Genomic DNA, 14,064 nt, shown 5'->3' with positions numbered 1-14,064 from the left:
TATAGCAGCACACATAGTTTCCTGTGCACATCCCTGTATTATTTTGCCAGTAGTTCGCTCACAAGAAGCAAAGGTCGAGTTGCTCATATACGGAATTTCCATGATGCTAAACTTTTCCTCCTCTTGTGAAAATCCACTGCCAGTAGATAACGCACCTAATACTGCAAGCTGATTTAGGCTGCTTTTCTCCATATCAGAACAAATTGTTGCCATTTCCCCACATAAAATTTTATCACATACAAGGTTATATGTAGTGACAAGACCACGTCGAATCACTTTGTTAAAAATAAATGATCCTCCAAATTTACAATTTAGGGAATGTTGCTCTAATGTCCTAGCCTGCACTATTACAAAAGACATATTGCAAATTGTTCTGCCAGATGGCAATGGATTTGCCTTTCGTCGATCTTCCCTTTCGATAATTAAAGGTGAATCAGGACACAGAAATTCATCATTAAGGTTCTCCTGAAGAGGCTCAGACTCCAAGCTAATATATATATATATATATATATATACAATATATATACATATATATATATATATACAATATATATACATATATATAATTAATATATATAAATATTACAAATTAGGTTTAAATTTGGCTTATTTGATGACAGCAAAGCACTTGATCTTCCTAAGAGGAGGAATGCTTTCATGGAGGACTTTCTAAGGGAAATGGCTCATGTACACGGGGAAAACCATGAAAACGCCCATGCAGGCAGCCCATTCGCAATTAGGTTTAGGAAATTTAGGCAACAGATAGCAAATAAATTAACAATAATAATACACTGGATTACCAGTATATTACTACAAGAAGATGAGTCATCTTCACAACTGCTGCTTCCATGCTCGCAGTGTCATTTGCTCGTGCAATATTAGTCAGTACTTTGTGTGCCGGAGGTTTCACATGAAGGGCCTCTACACTTGAGTATAAAATGATGGTGTTCCAGTAAACACTGAATTCAGAGGGGCAAGAATAACTCTTTCATGGTGGATAACTCAGTTATCAAATGACTTTCTAAGGCTCTATTCAAGCCGTTGTATAAATGTCATAATTCCCAACTAACAACGCTTTGTAGTCAGACCTTGCTATGTCACAAAAACTAGTTTGGGCATTAAGCTTGAAGTTTTCAACTTTGTGCCGACTTGATATAAGAGTCGGCCAATCAGAGCATATACATAAAACCTATTGAGAGAGAAAGCTGTAGACACATACATGCATGCACAAATTTAGCTTCTCTAATTGGCTATGGCTTAGACCCTCTCTCGCAGGTGTGAATGGAACTCCCACATTTTGTGCCTTATGATTATGCGTCTATGACATTTATACCATCATGTGAACGGAGCCTTAGGATGGCATACTAAAAAGATGCACTGTCTTGTGGGGATAAGCAATTTATACTCCTAAGCCTAAAAAAAAAACTTGGAAAAAAAGATCACGACTTAAATTTGTTGTCTAATTGCTCTAATTTGAGGCACATTACGAGAGGAAAGCAAAGGTAGTAATCAGAATTATTTAAAAATTTTATCCTTATATTTTTCTTAAAAATTCTGTAAAATAATAAAATTTTTGGTTTTCCTCAAATAAATATATATGGAAAAAATAATAGCCACATAATCACAGATTTCATTTTGTTATATTTTATTAACAAAATTTAAATTATAAAAAATCTCTTTCATGAAGGGAACATAAAACATCATGAAAACAATGAAAAAGAAGCAATATTTAAAAAAGATAGTAGGCTTATTGATGAGGCTCCCATCAAAAGAATCAAACCCCAAAATATTTTCATTTGCTTCAGTGTCCCGTCTGAAAATTTCACTGATTTCAATGAATATATTTTTAAAAAAATCTTTTATTTTCAAGTTCTTTCATGCAAAACGTCCAAATTTGGTACAAATCAAATTCATCCCCCTCTTTTTGATAGCTACAATATTATATTTAACAGTTTTAATAGCTATCAGTATGTAAACAACATAATGTAACACCATAAAAGAAAAACATAAATGATGACATTTTAATTTTGGCATAGAGAAATACATATTTACCCCAAAAGAGAGCTTGTATTTCTACCTTCTACGTCAGAGTCAATAACTGAAATGTCCAGATCAGAACTGAGAAGAAAAGAACCATAATTAGTTTAATTAAGATACAATAACACACCGACCAAGTATTAATTTGAGAGTCAAGCAACAAAAATCAGCATCATATTTTGAAATATTCACTATTTGAAAATATAACGCTGATTTTGGTTGCTTGACTTCTAAATTAATACATAATTAGTTAACCATAATTAAGTAACTGTAATATCATGCACAGCTAATATCTATTTTAAAAATAAACCAACTTACCTCAGGAAAGCCTGGTTTGTCTTAGGAACATTAGCTGTAACTTCTGGCGTAGAAAAGTCAAATTTTTCACTTCCGGACCTAAGAATGAAAGAAATAAACTGCTATAACATAATTAAAAAAAAACATGAATAAATAAATAACACATAACAAATTTAAGCATTAAGCTATGTATGACTACCACCCATCTCAGACAGTGCGACAGATATTGCTGTATACTGTTTCGCCATACCCTGTGTAGCTATTATTTCATGCTGTATAACCACAGTTTAGAAAAATTACAAAATGTGTTATTTATATCTATCTAAAAAAGTACATTACTACATGATTTGTAAGAATAAATTAGAGGGCTCTGCGAATGAAATTCCTTCCAATTAAAAAATGTAGGAATAAAGAAAATGCAGGAATTGCAAATGCAGAAATGAAAAAGGGATTATATTTTTTGTACAGAATCCAGATGACATATTTTTCAACATTTTAGAAATTTCAATATTAATTTTAGGGGCATTAAAATATTAGGCCCCTAAAAGCAGAATATAGTTTTTAAATGTTCAGATAATCTTCCTATGAGAAGAATTCCTTTGAGAAGTACACATCTGAACCACAATTAAAAAACATGTACAAGAACAGAGCTGAGGACTTCTGTTTGCAGAAAGTCTGTCACATAACATATGAAAAGTTTCTTATTGGTAGATTTTTGATCAGACAGATATTTTATTGTTATACAGAGAAAGCATTCACTCCCTTTATACTGAAGATAATTCAATTTGGACAATGGCAAAAAGGCTAAGCAAGCCTGAGCGTATTGGTCCCATTCTTGGCACTAGTTTGGTTTACGCTCAAAATACACAGCAGATATTTTCTAATTACCTGCATCCCATTATCAATTCAATTCAGCTTTTGGTGGAATTTACCATTTGTGACATATTTTTCAAAAACTACACAACATGCATACATGACAAATACACAGAGCCATAAATAAACAAGCAATAATATATATTTATATATAAATTTTACTAAATGATCATAAAATGTTCCAACGCTAAAAGAAAGTTTTAACATCCAAGTAAATGACATAATAAAAAAAGCAAGTTGAACAGCGAGCACATGAATAAATGTGCATACACCTGTAAAAATATACCATAGGTAACTGACAAAGCATTTCGTAGCAAACATATGACTATAAAATTTCCAATAATACATGTAATGATGGTGAATTCAATTTAGATCGCAAGAACATGCTCATACTTTTGAAAAGATTCAATTATTTCAGCAATTCCTTGTGAATTGGAATTTACCCTTTCAATATTTCCCAAAAATTTAGTGTGAATGGAGGAATAAATTGTTATAACAGAATTGAACAATTATTAGCATCCCCTCATACACACACATACAAAAAAAAAAAAAACTTACTTTGTAAAAAAATCATCCGGGCAATGATTCTCCTTTGACACAGATGCAGTTGTATCAATAATTTCTGACCTTCAATAAAAAAAATACGCATATTTTACTTCGGAATTAACTTACTACGAAATCATAAACACGGGGTAGTCGATATAAAGAATAAATTATTTCTCACCTTTCGAAAACATCCGCTTGTTCGGAATCTTCCACATCTCGGGAATTTAATTTCATATTTTTTTCTTGAGCTCGACGTTTACGCTGAATTCTGGATCTTTTATTAAAACCAGGATGTTTTTTCGGTCGTCCTTGATATTTTCGCATATTTTTTGCAAACTGACCACAGTACAAATAAATGTAAACAAAACGAGTGCGGAATAGCAATGCAATAGGGTTGCCGTAAACGTCATTCTGCTGACAGCTGACAATGTTTAGTGAAAACTGTGTATAAAGGAATATATGAAACGCTTCTAAATATTATTTAGAAAAAAATAGGATTTATAACTGATATCAAAATCAATTACTTCGTGAATTTTTGCAGAAATAAGATTACAATGTTAAATTTTAACTCGTAGCGCCATCTATTGATGGCTTTCCAAACTACACATTAAAATTACGTATTTCAAACTAATTTTTTTAAAATATAATATTTAAGTAAATTTCATTTCAAACCTGATTCTAACATTGTGATTCGAAAACTGACCTATTGCTTTATATTTCTGCCAAATTTCACGCAACATAGTTTCTTAATTAGCGATTCTGCGTGTAAAAAAATTTTTAGTATTGTAATGCTGCTGTAGTAGACCACCTTAATTTCGTATTTAGTTTGGCCCAGAGGGTATTCGACGTTGAATGGATGTGTTACTGCTTTGTCGATTAGCGTTGACAGTCTTGATTTGAAGGCTATGTCACATTTTTGCATCATTTGCAACAAACTAAACAAAATGGAAAGCAATCTTCAGCACGACGTATAGTTCATAATATATATAGCGTAACATAATTATTCTGCAAATTATAAAGAAGCAGCTTCGGGTATGGAAGCAGTTGGTGTTTATTCGCTTTTTGAATGATCTATTAAATTACGAAAGCTGAAGTACACGGAGTATTATGAGGACGGAGATTCTGAGGGGTTTTTAATTGTGAAAAATATATATGGTAAAGATTCGGTCAAGAAACTGGAATGCATTAGACATGTACAGAAAAGGGTTAGTAGTGCACTACGAAAAATAAAAAACTCCACTCCTGGATTGAAAGGGAAAGGTAAACTGATTGGTTCTTTTATTGATAAACTACAGAATTAGGGATTGCAATTAGAAGTAATGTTGGAAACTTAATTGAGATGCAGCAGGCTGTACTAGCTGCTTGTTCCATTGTAGCTCTTCTTCGAAGCCAATGCCCTCCTCAATCAACGAGTTGGTGCAACTATCAATGTGCGATTACAGAAAAGAAAAAAATCAGCCAAAAACCTCTGGTATATCAACATATATTTTGAATTTAATTAAACCTACATATATGGAGTTGACTACATAAACAAGAGTTATTAAAAGTGCATACATGGCAAAACTCAAAATATCAAAGAACGTTTTAATGGCATTTTATTGCAAATTGTTCCTCGCGAACATTAATGTTTGGAGCAATAATGGATTTATAGGTTTGCTTGAAGCATTTTCAAGGTTAGCTGTGTGTTCTGAATTTTACACTGAGCAGGGAATTCTAAAACTTAATAAAGTGCAAAATCATGACTCTTGGCGTCATTCCGCAAGTTTTACAAAAACCCAAAGAAAAAAATTACGCTTTGTTCGAAAGAAAAAGCGCAATGTTTGCGAAAATACAAACAAGGTGTCAATTAAAAAGACGGGGATTTTAATTATCAGGGATGCATTTTTCACTAAGAAATTGTTTTATGAAAACTTTAAACTTGTTTTCTGAAAAACGAGTTTTTCAGTAAATATTGCCAATGGTAACAGCCATAACTCACAATTTTATGAATAAAACTAAATGATACTTTCTATGCATGTTTCATATAATCTGATGCATGCCCTGAAGCAGAAGATTTTAGAAATATTAATTAGAAGTTGAATTGTTACTTTTTATTTTTAGATTTTGGATGCAATAATAAGAAAATATGCACTTAATGCTATATATTTTGACATATCTCAAGAACATATAAATATTTCTTAATTATTTTGCTTCATTGCATACAAAATAAGTGTAAACATAAATACAAATTAAAAAAACTGTATATTTATGTATACATTGTTCACCGTGGTTGTTGCCGTAATGACAAAATTTAAGCAAAATTTAAATAAATAGATAAATCGTTTTACAAATTTTTTTCATTATTTTTCAAAATTAAAATTACTTAGCGTTACTTTTTAAGCTGTTTTCACTCAATAGTATGCTTATCTTTAAATTAACCCTTTAACTGCTTAAGACGTGTTTAAACGTTTTTGGAATTTCTTTAAAAATGCTTAAGACGTCTTTACACGAAAAACTGGTTAAGACGTGTAATCACGAAGCCCGAATTTCGCGAAGATTGCTTAAGACGTGTTTAGACGACGCGATCTGGTCTTCCTTCCCCTACCTTTCTGCAGGCGGCTGTCAGTTGACACAAAAGTCTTAATAAGGTGTGAAGTCTCTTTGAAAAGAGCACTTTAGGAAAAAGTCTTTAGAGTGAAGTATCTTTGTCAGACAGCAGGTATGTATTATCTGTGTGCCGACTAAAAGTTTGCGAAAGAAGATAAATCGTTTTACAACTGTTTGCCTTGTGGTAATTTATACAAATGAAAGTCAAACAGGATCCGACGTTGTTATAGTACATTGCCGAATTTTAGTAAAAACAAGAAAAAATAAGAATTGTAACGGAGGACGCCTTTATGCCTATATGTTATGGAATCGAATATTTTATTTTGTATTGAAAAATGATTACAATTTTTGATTAGTCAGGAAAAAATATAAAATGTTGCAACCAGCTTTCTTGTTTGCCTTCGTATTTCAAATGCGCGTTATTATAATGGTATATTCTTTTTACATTCTTAAATGTTAAAACTGTGCTTTCAGCATGCCTGAGTTTTCTACTCGTATATGTGGCTCTATGCTCCGTAGAAATGGCGAAATGACATATAAAAATTATATGAATGTTGAAAGGAACATATTCTACTTGAAACTTCAACTAAATGGAATAAATGAATACGCCGAAGGAATTTCTAGAAATATTTGTTTTAAAAATTTTATTATTAAGATTTTAAATCCAAAATGTTTTGAAATCTAAAGAAAAAAATATGTAATCCTTGAAACATTTTTGGAAAGAAATCTATCGATATAAAATCTCTTAAAATTAATGGAGTGTAAATTAATTAAAACAGTTAGTGTACGGAAGGGTTAGATATACTGCGCACAAAAAATTACAGTTAGAAGATCAATTATTAAAAGATATAAATTAATTACATTAAAAGAATTTAAAATTAAATTAACATCTGTCCAAATGTCAATGCTAACAGCAATAGCACGAATGAAAGTTATTCTTTAAATTCCGAACTTAATTCATCCGTCGGTACGCAATGATTGGATCTTTGCAATTACTTTTCTTATAGATACTGTAAGGATCTTAAGTTTTACTAACGTTTATTTTATTTTAAATCTTTACTATCACTTCTTATTTTCTACTTCCGGCCAGAATTAAAAGCGTTAACTTATTTATGCAAAATTTGTCTGGCGAACGCCAAGTTGGCTTTTTGCCAAGCGAGAGAGAGGAAGGAGTTAGTCGAAGCAGGCCGCTTACCTTAGAAGTTTTACTCAGTTGCTGGTTGCCTTCCAGGCCAGAGGTTTAATCATCTTGATAATTTTAAACGTATTGTAGTGTTAACAGTTCTCTTTACTACATACGGCTTCCTGTTAATATAAGGCCAATCTTCCACGTTTATTATTTCAAAGTTAAGTTAGCGTTTAGTTATATTTTTATATTCTTACGTTTAGACCACCAGTAGTGGGTCTTTGTATTCCGAAGTACGGAAATTATTGTAAAGAGAGAAAAATAAAGGGTTTGTATACCCTTCTTGTGTATCCTGTCTACTTCCCACAGTTATTGAACATAGCTTTAGTAAGCTCTCTGTTCCGAGTCAGGTTCTTGCATGTTCCCAAAGAAAGTAAGACGGAACATTGATCCTGATAGTGGCGCCCAACGAAGAAGAATAACCATGGCCGAGTTTCAAGAAGAATCTGTGCTGCCTGCAGAAGCGGCTCAGAGTCCAGAAATGCCAGCTGCCGCGCTGGAAGGATTTGGTTACATCGTCCAGACCATGCGCGCTTCGATGAAACCAGAATCAACATTTAATGGAAGCCCACCGGTAACCAGTTTTTTGGAAAAATTGGATGACCACTTCATGCTCTACCCCGTGCACGAATTTCAAAATGTTACCTTAGCTACCAGCGCTTTGAGGGGCCAAGCGCTTAATTGGTTCAAATGTATAGGCAGAAGTCTCTTGGGTCAAGCAGGAAGTCCCACCTATACTTACGAAAATTTCAAGACTGCCCTACTAAAAGCCTTCCCTGTCGTAAGGGATCGTGCAAAATTAGAAACGGAACTTTTCAGCATATACCAGAAACGAATTGAAAATCTCTCAAGTTTTATTTTAAGAAAAATTCACGTCTTCAAACTCCTGTATGGAAACCGTCCGGATCCTGAGATAATTCAAGTGATTTTGCCGAGGTTACTGCCCCAAGTGCAAGACTTTATTGAATTAAGAAATCCGACTACACTGGAAAAGTTATTTGAGCTAGCAATCCAGTTTGAAAGTAGAAGAACGGCGGACATTGAAAGAAGACGCCAATATCAACAGCGAAACCAATTTGGTGCGCCAAGACTACAGCAAACTCAAGCACACGGCTACGGAAGCAAAGCGAATCAGTGGGCAAGGAAACCCGAGCATTCAAAAACAGCCGGCAAACGTCGACAGTTCAATAGCAACCCAGGAAAAAAGTCTCAAGGCCAGTGGAAAAAGAAGGAAAGCACGGAAACGAAAAATAATTTAAACTAAAACGGATTTCTGCTGTCGGAAGGGTGCGGAAATCCGAAGGCCACGAAAACCCCTCTTCCTTCAAGTTAAATACAGTAATGGTGAAAAATTTGACTCTTCCGAAGATTGAAGTGTTGGTGAATAATATCCCAGCCACCGCACTCCTGGTTACAGGCGCGCAGTGTTCCTGTGTGGCAGAAGATTTTTTAGGAAGTATTTTCGGAAATACCGCATATATAATTCGGATAATACGACAGTGTTAGCTGCGCAAGGAGAACGATGTAAGTGTATAGGTAAATTACCGCTGTATGTCCGTATCAAGGACGAACAAGTAAAGGTTATGTTTTTCATAGTAAAGAATCTGCAAGCACATATTATCTTAGGAATAGACTTTCTTTCAGAGGCACAAGCAACGCTGGATTTTAATGAAGCGTCCCTTAAGCTGACGATGAAACCAGTTCGTGGAGAAAAGGCTGAACCACCGATGTTAAACCTTGACCACCTGCCTAATGAAGAGCAACGAAGAATCCGACAAATGGTAAGTGAATTTGCTTCGTTATTTAGTGATATTCCAGGATTTACTCAGGTTACTAACCATAGTATTGACACCGGAGATTCAATGCCAGTTCGCCACAAAGCATACCGGTATGATAAGAATAAGGAAAAATTTATAGAATGGCATATCACCGATATGCTACGTAAAAAGATCATAACGCCCATCTCAAGTAGTTATGCTAGCCCGGTGGTTTTATGTAAGAAAAATAATGACTACCGTAAATTAAACTCCATAACTAAATATCCGGTATATCCGTTACCTAATTTTGAAGAAATTCTAAGGAACATAACATCCACCAAATATATAAGGACTTTAGACTTAACGACTGGTTATTTTCAAATAGGGGTTAGGCCTGAGGACGTGCCTAAGACTGCTTTTATAACCAAGTCTGGCACTTATGCATTTCTGCGTGTGCCGTTTGGCCTTTCAGGGGCACCGGCAACATTTCAGCGATGTATGGACATTGTGTTAAGGCCTGTTCTTGGAAAGTCTACATTTATCTATTTAGACGATATCATTATTACTAGTGATAATCTCGACCAACATGTACAGGATTTAAGACAGGTGTTTTTTTTATTAAATGAGGCCGGTCTAAAAGTTAATGTCGAAAAGTGCAAATTTGCAGCCCCTGAATTAAAATATTTAGGTTACAAAATATCTCAGAAAGGAATCGAGACAGACGAATCAAAAATAATCGCTGTACAAAAGTATCCGACTCCAAACACGGCGAAGAAGCTCTCTTCTTTTCTAGGACTTTGTTCATATTATAGGTCCTTTATAAAAGATTTTGCAGCTATTGCTGAACCATTGTTAAAATTAAAAAGCAAAAAGGCAAGATTCTCGTGGACGGCCGAAGCCAATAGTGCTTTCGAAAAATTAAAACAAGCATTAACGCAAGCCCCTGTGTTGAAATTTCCTGAAAAGGATGAGAATTTAGAGATTTCAGCGGATGCTTCGGATTATGCGGTAGGAGCGGTACTTTCGCAAAATCAGCAGCCCGTGGCATTTTTAGCCGAACTTTAAATCAAACACAAAGAAACTATTCCGCGACCGAGAGAGAGGCACTTGCAGTTCTGTTAGCAGTGCAAAAGTTCCGAGTCTATTTTGGAAAGGCGCCAATAACAGTGTACTCTGATCATGCGGCGGTAACTAGATTGTACTCAGGGAAAAACTTATCCCCAAGGTTAATAAGATGGGCACTCAAGCTACAAGAATATAATCTGGTAATCAAGCATACCCCCGGAAAGGAAAATATCGTAGCAAATGCCCTATCCAGAATTAAAATAGATGAAGAAGGTAATACCGTAAAGTTGGCAATGCTCACAGCCTGTACAATGAATTCCTGAGAAACTGTAATAACCGGACTGGGTAAGGATCCTGAGTTTGGAAGCATTTATGAGTATTTAAAGGATCCTGAAAATTTTAGCCACCAAGATATTGTGGCGATAAGAAATAGGGCGGCCCATTACGAACTAATAGATGGTCTATTATTTTATACAAAAACTACGAATTCCAACAACGAATTTCGACCTGTTATCCCAGCTAGTCTTAGATTAAATATCCTGCAGGAGCTCCATGACAGCCCTTTAGCTTCTCATGCTGGTATTCGAAAAACTATCCAACGCGTACGCGAGGCAGTCTATTTTCCTGAACTGCAAAAGTTAACAAAAGCGTATGTCCAGTCCTGCCCAACATGTCAAGCAGTTAATTATATTAATTTCCGCCCGGCCGGGTTTCTAAATAGTATTAAATCCGAATTTCCAAATGAAATAATTGGCATCGATTTATTGGGCCCTTTCCCAAAAAGTCAATTAAATAAAAGTTGCTATCTCCTTGTTGTGGTCGATCATTTTAGTAAGTGGACCGAAATTGTTCCCTTAAAACGAGCCTCCGCGAAATTAGTTACTGATTCTATTTTAAATAAATATATTTTAAAATACGGGGCGCCCCTAAAAGTTATATCGGATAATGGTCCTCAATTTGTAAGTAATGTATTTGAAGACATGTGCCAAAAACTGGGCATACGTCATTTAAAAATGGTCCCGTATCGGCCGCAATCAAATATAGCGGAACGGGTCAATAGAAATATAGTGAAAATTATCCGTAGTTATGTTAACAATTTTCATAAAAGCTGGGATAACTATGTCAATGAATTTGCTTTCGCCCTTAGGACCGCAAAACATGATACAACGGGGAAAACTCCTGCTGAGTTATTTTTAGGCAGAAAGATTATAACGCCGTTAGATAAATTATTTTATGTGCAACAAAGAGCCCCAGAATTTAAAATGGGTGATATAGAAAAACTAATTAAAGAACCAAAAAAGAATACTGAAGTAGCACAGAGAAAACAAAAGCTGTATTATGACTTGAAACGACGGGAAGTAACTTATAAAGTAGGGGATGAAGTATTAAAAATTAAGCATTCACTTTCTTCAGCACCAGAAGATAAAACTGCCAAATTTTTTCCACGATTTGAAGGACCATATGTCATAGAAAAAATAACTCACGCTGTAGTAGTGTTAAAAGCCAAGAATGGTGAAACCTGCTCCGCAAACATTGATCAAATCAAACCCTACTATGATCGTAATAAAATGTAAATATTAACAAATCTTTTGCAGGATCCGGCGCGGCAGACACGGCAGGCACAAGCTCCAGAGGTGGAACAACGACAAGTACAAGGGCAAGCCATTAAGAGGTAGGAGCAAGTGAAAAGAAAGTTTCCCCGCGGGAAAATTAAAGGTAACAAGAAAAAGAAGCCGTTCCACCGTCCAGAAAAGAGAGCTCACGAACACCCCCAGAATGAAGAAGGGAGAAGGACGACGTATGCAAAGAGAGCCAGGAGAAATGAGAGCAACTATAACCCGGCTCTAAAACGGAAGATCTACTCATCCGACAGGACTCCGCAGCAAATGTCGCCGAACTGCGGAAGGGCCACCAGCGGCGGAGGAAAAGTTACAAGGAAAATTTGAACGGCCAGCAACGACGTCCAAGCAGGAACGCGAAAGAAGTTTCCCGGTTCCGCCAAGACCAGCTGCCATCAAACGGCCAAGACCACAGGCAGAGGCGAAAAAGAAGGTATTCAAGGGTGATCGAACTGGAGAAAAAAGAAAGCTTCTAGAGGAAGGCACTGAAGGGCGAGCCCGCACAAGAAGGAGGATAAATCAGACGAGAATCTGCGCTACCTTCCAGGACTGGGCTCAGAAAAGAATGTCCGAATATCACAAAGATAAGTAAAATTTTATGTTACTTTTCAAACTTAAGTTAATCTTTCATTCTTACTGCAAGTGACAGGTTTCAAGAAGTTTTACCTCATGCGAGGTCTACCTTTATCGCCAAAAGGGCGAGAAATGAGTTGTTACCGATTTTGGTATTATGTTTTTCAATTACTCGCGCGTAAAACTAAAGTTGATGTATAATAGCGATGTGTAAATACTTAAATATTGTAAAAGTTATTGTATAAATTTTATTTAAAACATTCTGGCAAGAAAGAAGTTTTAGTCTGAAAGACTTTTTGAAATGTAGTATTTCAATGTAGAAAGAATTGGCACTTGCTTTGAAAAGAATAGAAGTTAACAATGTACTACTAATGTATGTTTTCAAATGCGTAAAATTAACGGTATGTTAATATGTTCTTATATACAATGTGAACTGTTATTTTAAATGTTAAGAAATACCGTGATATGGTAAAAGTGAAAGTAATGTTAAAATTTTTTTTTTATTCGTGTGACTGTAAAAAGACCAAATCATGGTGAATATGTGTTAAAGGTTGAATGAATGTAGTTAGGCTCTCTGACGCTACACTTCAGAGTTAGCCACTTTCAGAATAGTACCTCAGGGTTTAGAGTTGAAGTTAGGGCGTGTTACTAGGTCTTGGTATGTTGAATTTTTAACACGTTAGTGTTTTGATTGTAGGAGGAAGTGTTGAACACGTATACATAAACACATTCGTGTTTGGTGTTCTTTTACAACACATGTCAGAGAGCACGGGGAGAGATAATTAAAATAGTCATGAATGAAATAAGAATGTTAAGAGAAATATAAATATGCATGTTACTTGCCATTTCATTAAACTAGTTTTCCTTCCAGATATCTGGAAGGAACCAGATTTGAATAAAAAGCTCCTGTTTAGATGCAGTACAGATGAAAAATTGCGTGTCCTTGGAGCTGCTATTGTAAAAACAAATTTCTTTTTTTTTTTAAATTTCTAGTTTCTAGCGAGAAATGTTTGTAAAAGATTGGCCTCGCGTTAGATTCTAGAGCTAAAAGTTTTCAACAAGGTCGTTTTAGACCTCAGTTTCAAACTAATTAACTCTGGCGGGAAGTATGTAAGGATCTTAAGTTTTACTAACGTTTATTTTATTTTAAATCTTTACTATCACTTCTTATTTTCTACTTCCGGCCAGAATTAAAAGCGTTAACTTATTTATGCAAAATTTGTCTGGCGAACGCCAAGTACTCAAGTTGTGGCTTTTTGCCAAGCGAGAGAGAGGAAGGAGTTAGTCGAAGCAGGCCGCTTACCTTAGAAGTTTTACTCAGTTGCTGGTTGCCTTCCAGGCCAGAGTTTTAATCCTCTTGATAATTTTAAACGTATTGTAGTGTTAACAGTTCTCTTTACTACATACGGCTTCCTGTTAATATAAGGCCAATCTTCCACGTTTATTATTTCAAAGTTAAGTTAGCGTTTAGTTATATTTTTATATTCTTACGTTTAGACCACAAGTAGTGGGTCTTTGTATTCCG

At 35.0% G+C, this 14,064-nt stretch overlaps 1 long non-coding RNA gene across 1 annotated transcript; it reads right to left on the bottom strand.

Annotated features, from left to right (window-relative positions):
- Positions 1-2,111: 2,111 nt before the first annotated feature.
- Positions 2,112-4,544, bottom strand: LOC146995236 (uncharacterized). Its single transcript, XR_015043724.1, has 3 exons — positions 3,932-4,544; positions 3,766-3,834; positions 2,112-2,433 (listed from the first exon to the last, which is right to left on the bottom strand). It is a non-coding gene; the product is annotated as an uncharacterized LOC146995236 (long non-coding RNA).
- Between the last annotated feature and the right edge of the window lie 9,520 nt (positions 4,545-14,064).

Source organism: Stegodyphus dumicola, chromosome 10 (assembly GCF_044657685.1).
Source record: "Stegodyphus dumicola isolate Sdum_Otavi_A_Nest chromosome 10, ASM4465768v1".
In the NCBI taxonomy this organism is placed as follows: Eukaryota; Metazoa; Arthropoda; class Arachnida; order Araneae; family Eresidae; genus Stegodyphus; species Stegodyphus dumicola.
This window is presented reverse-complemented; position numbering and strand designations above follow the sequence as displayed.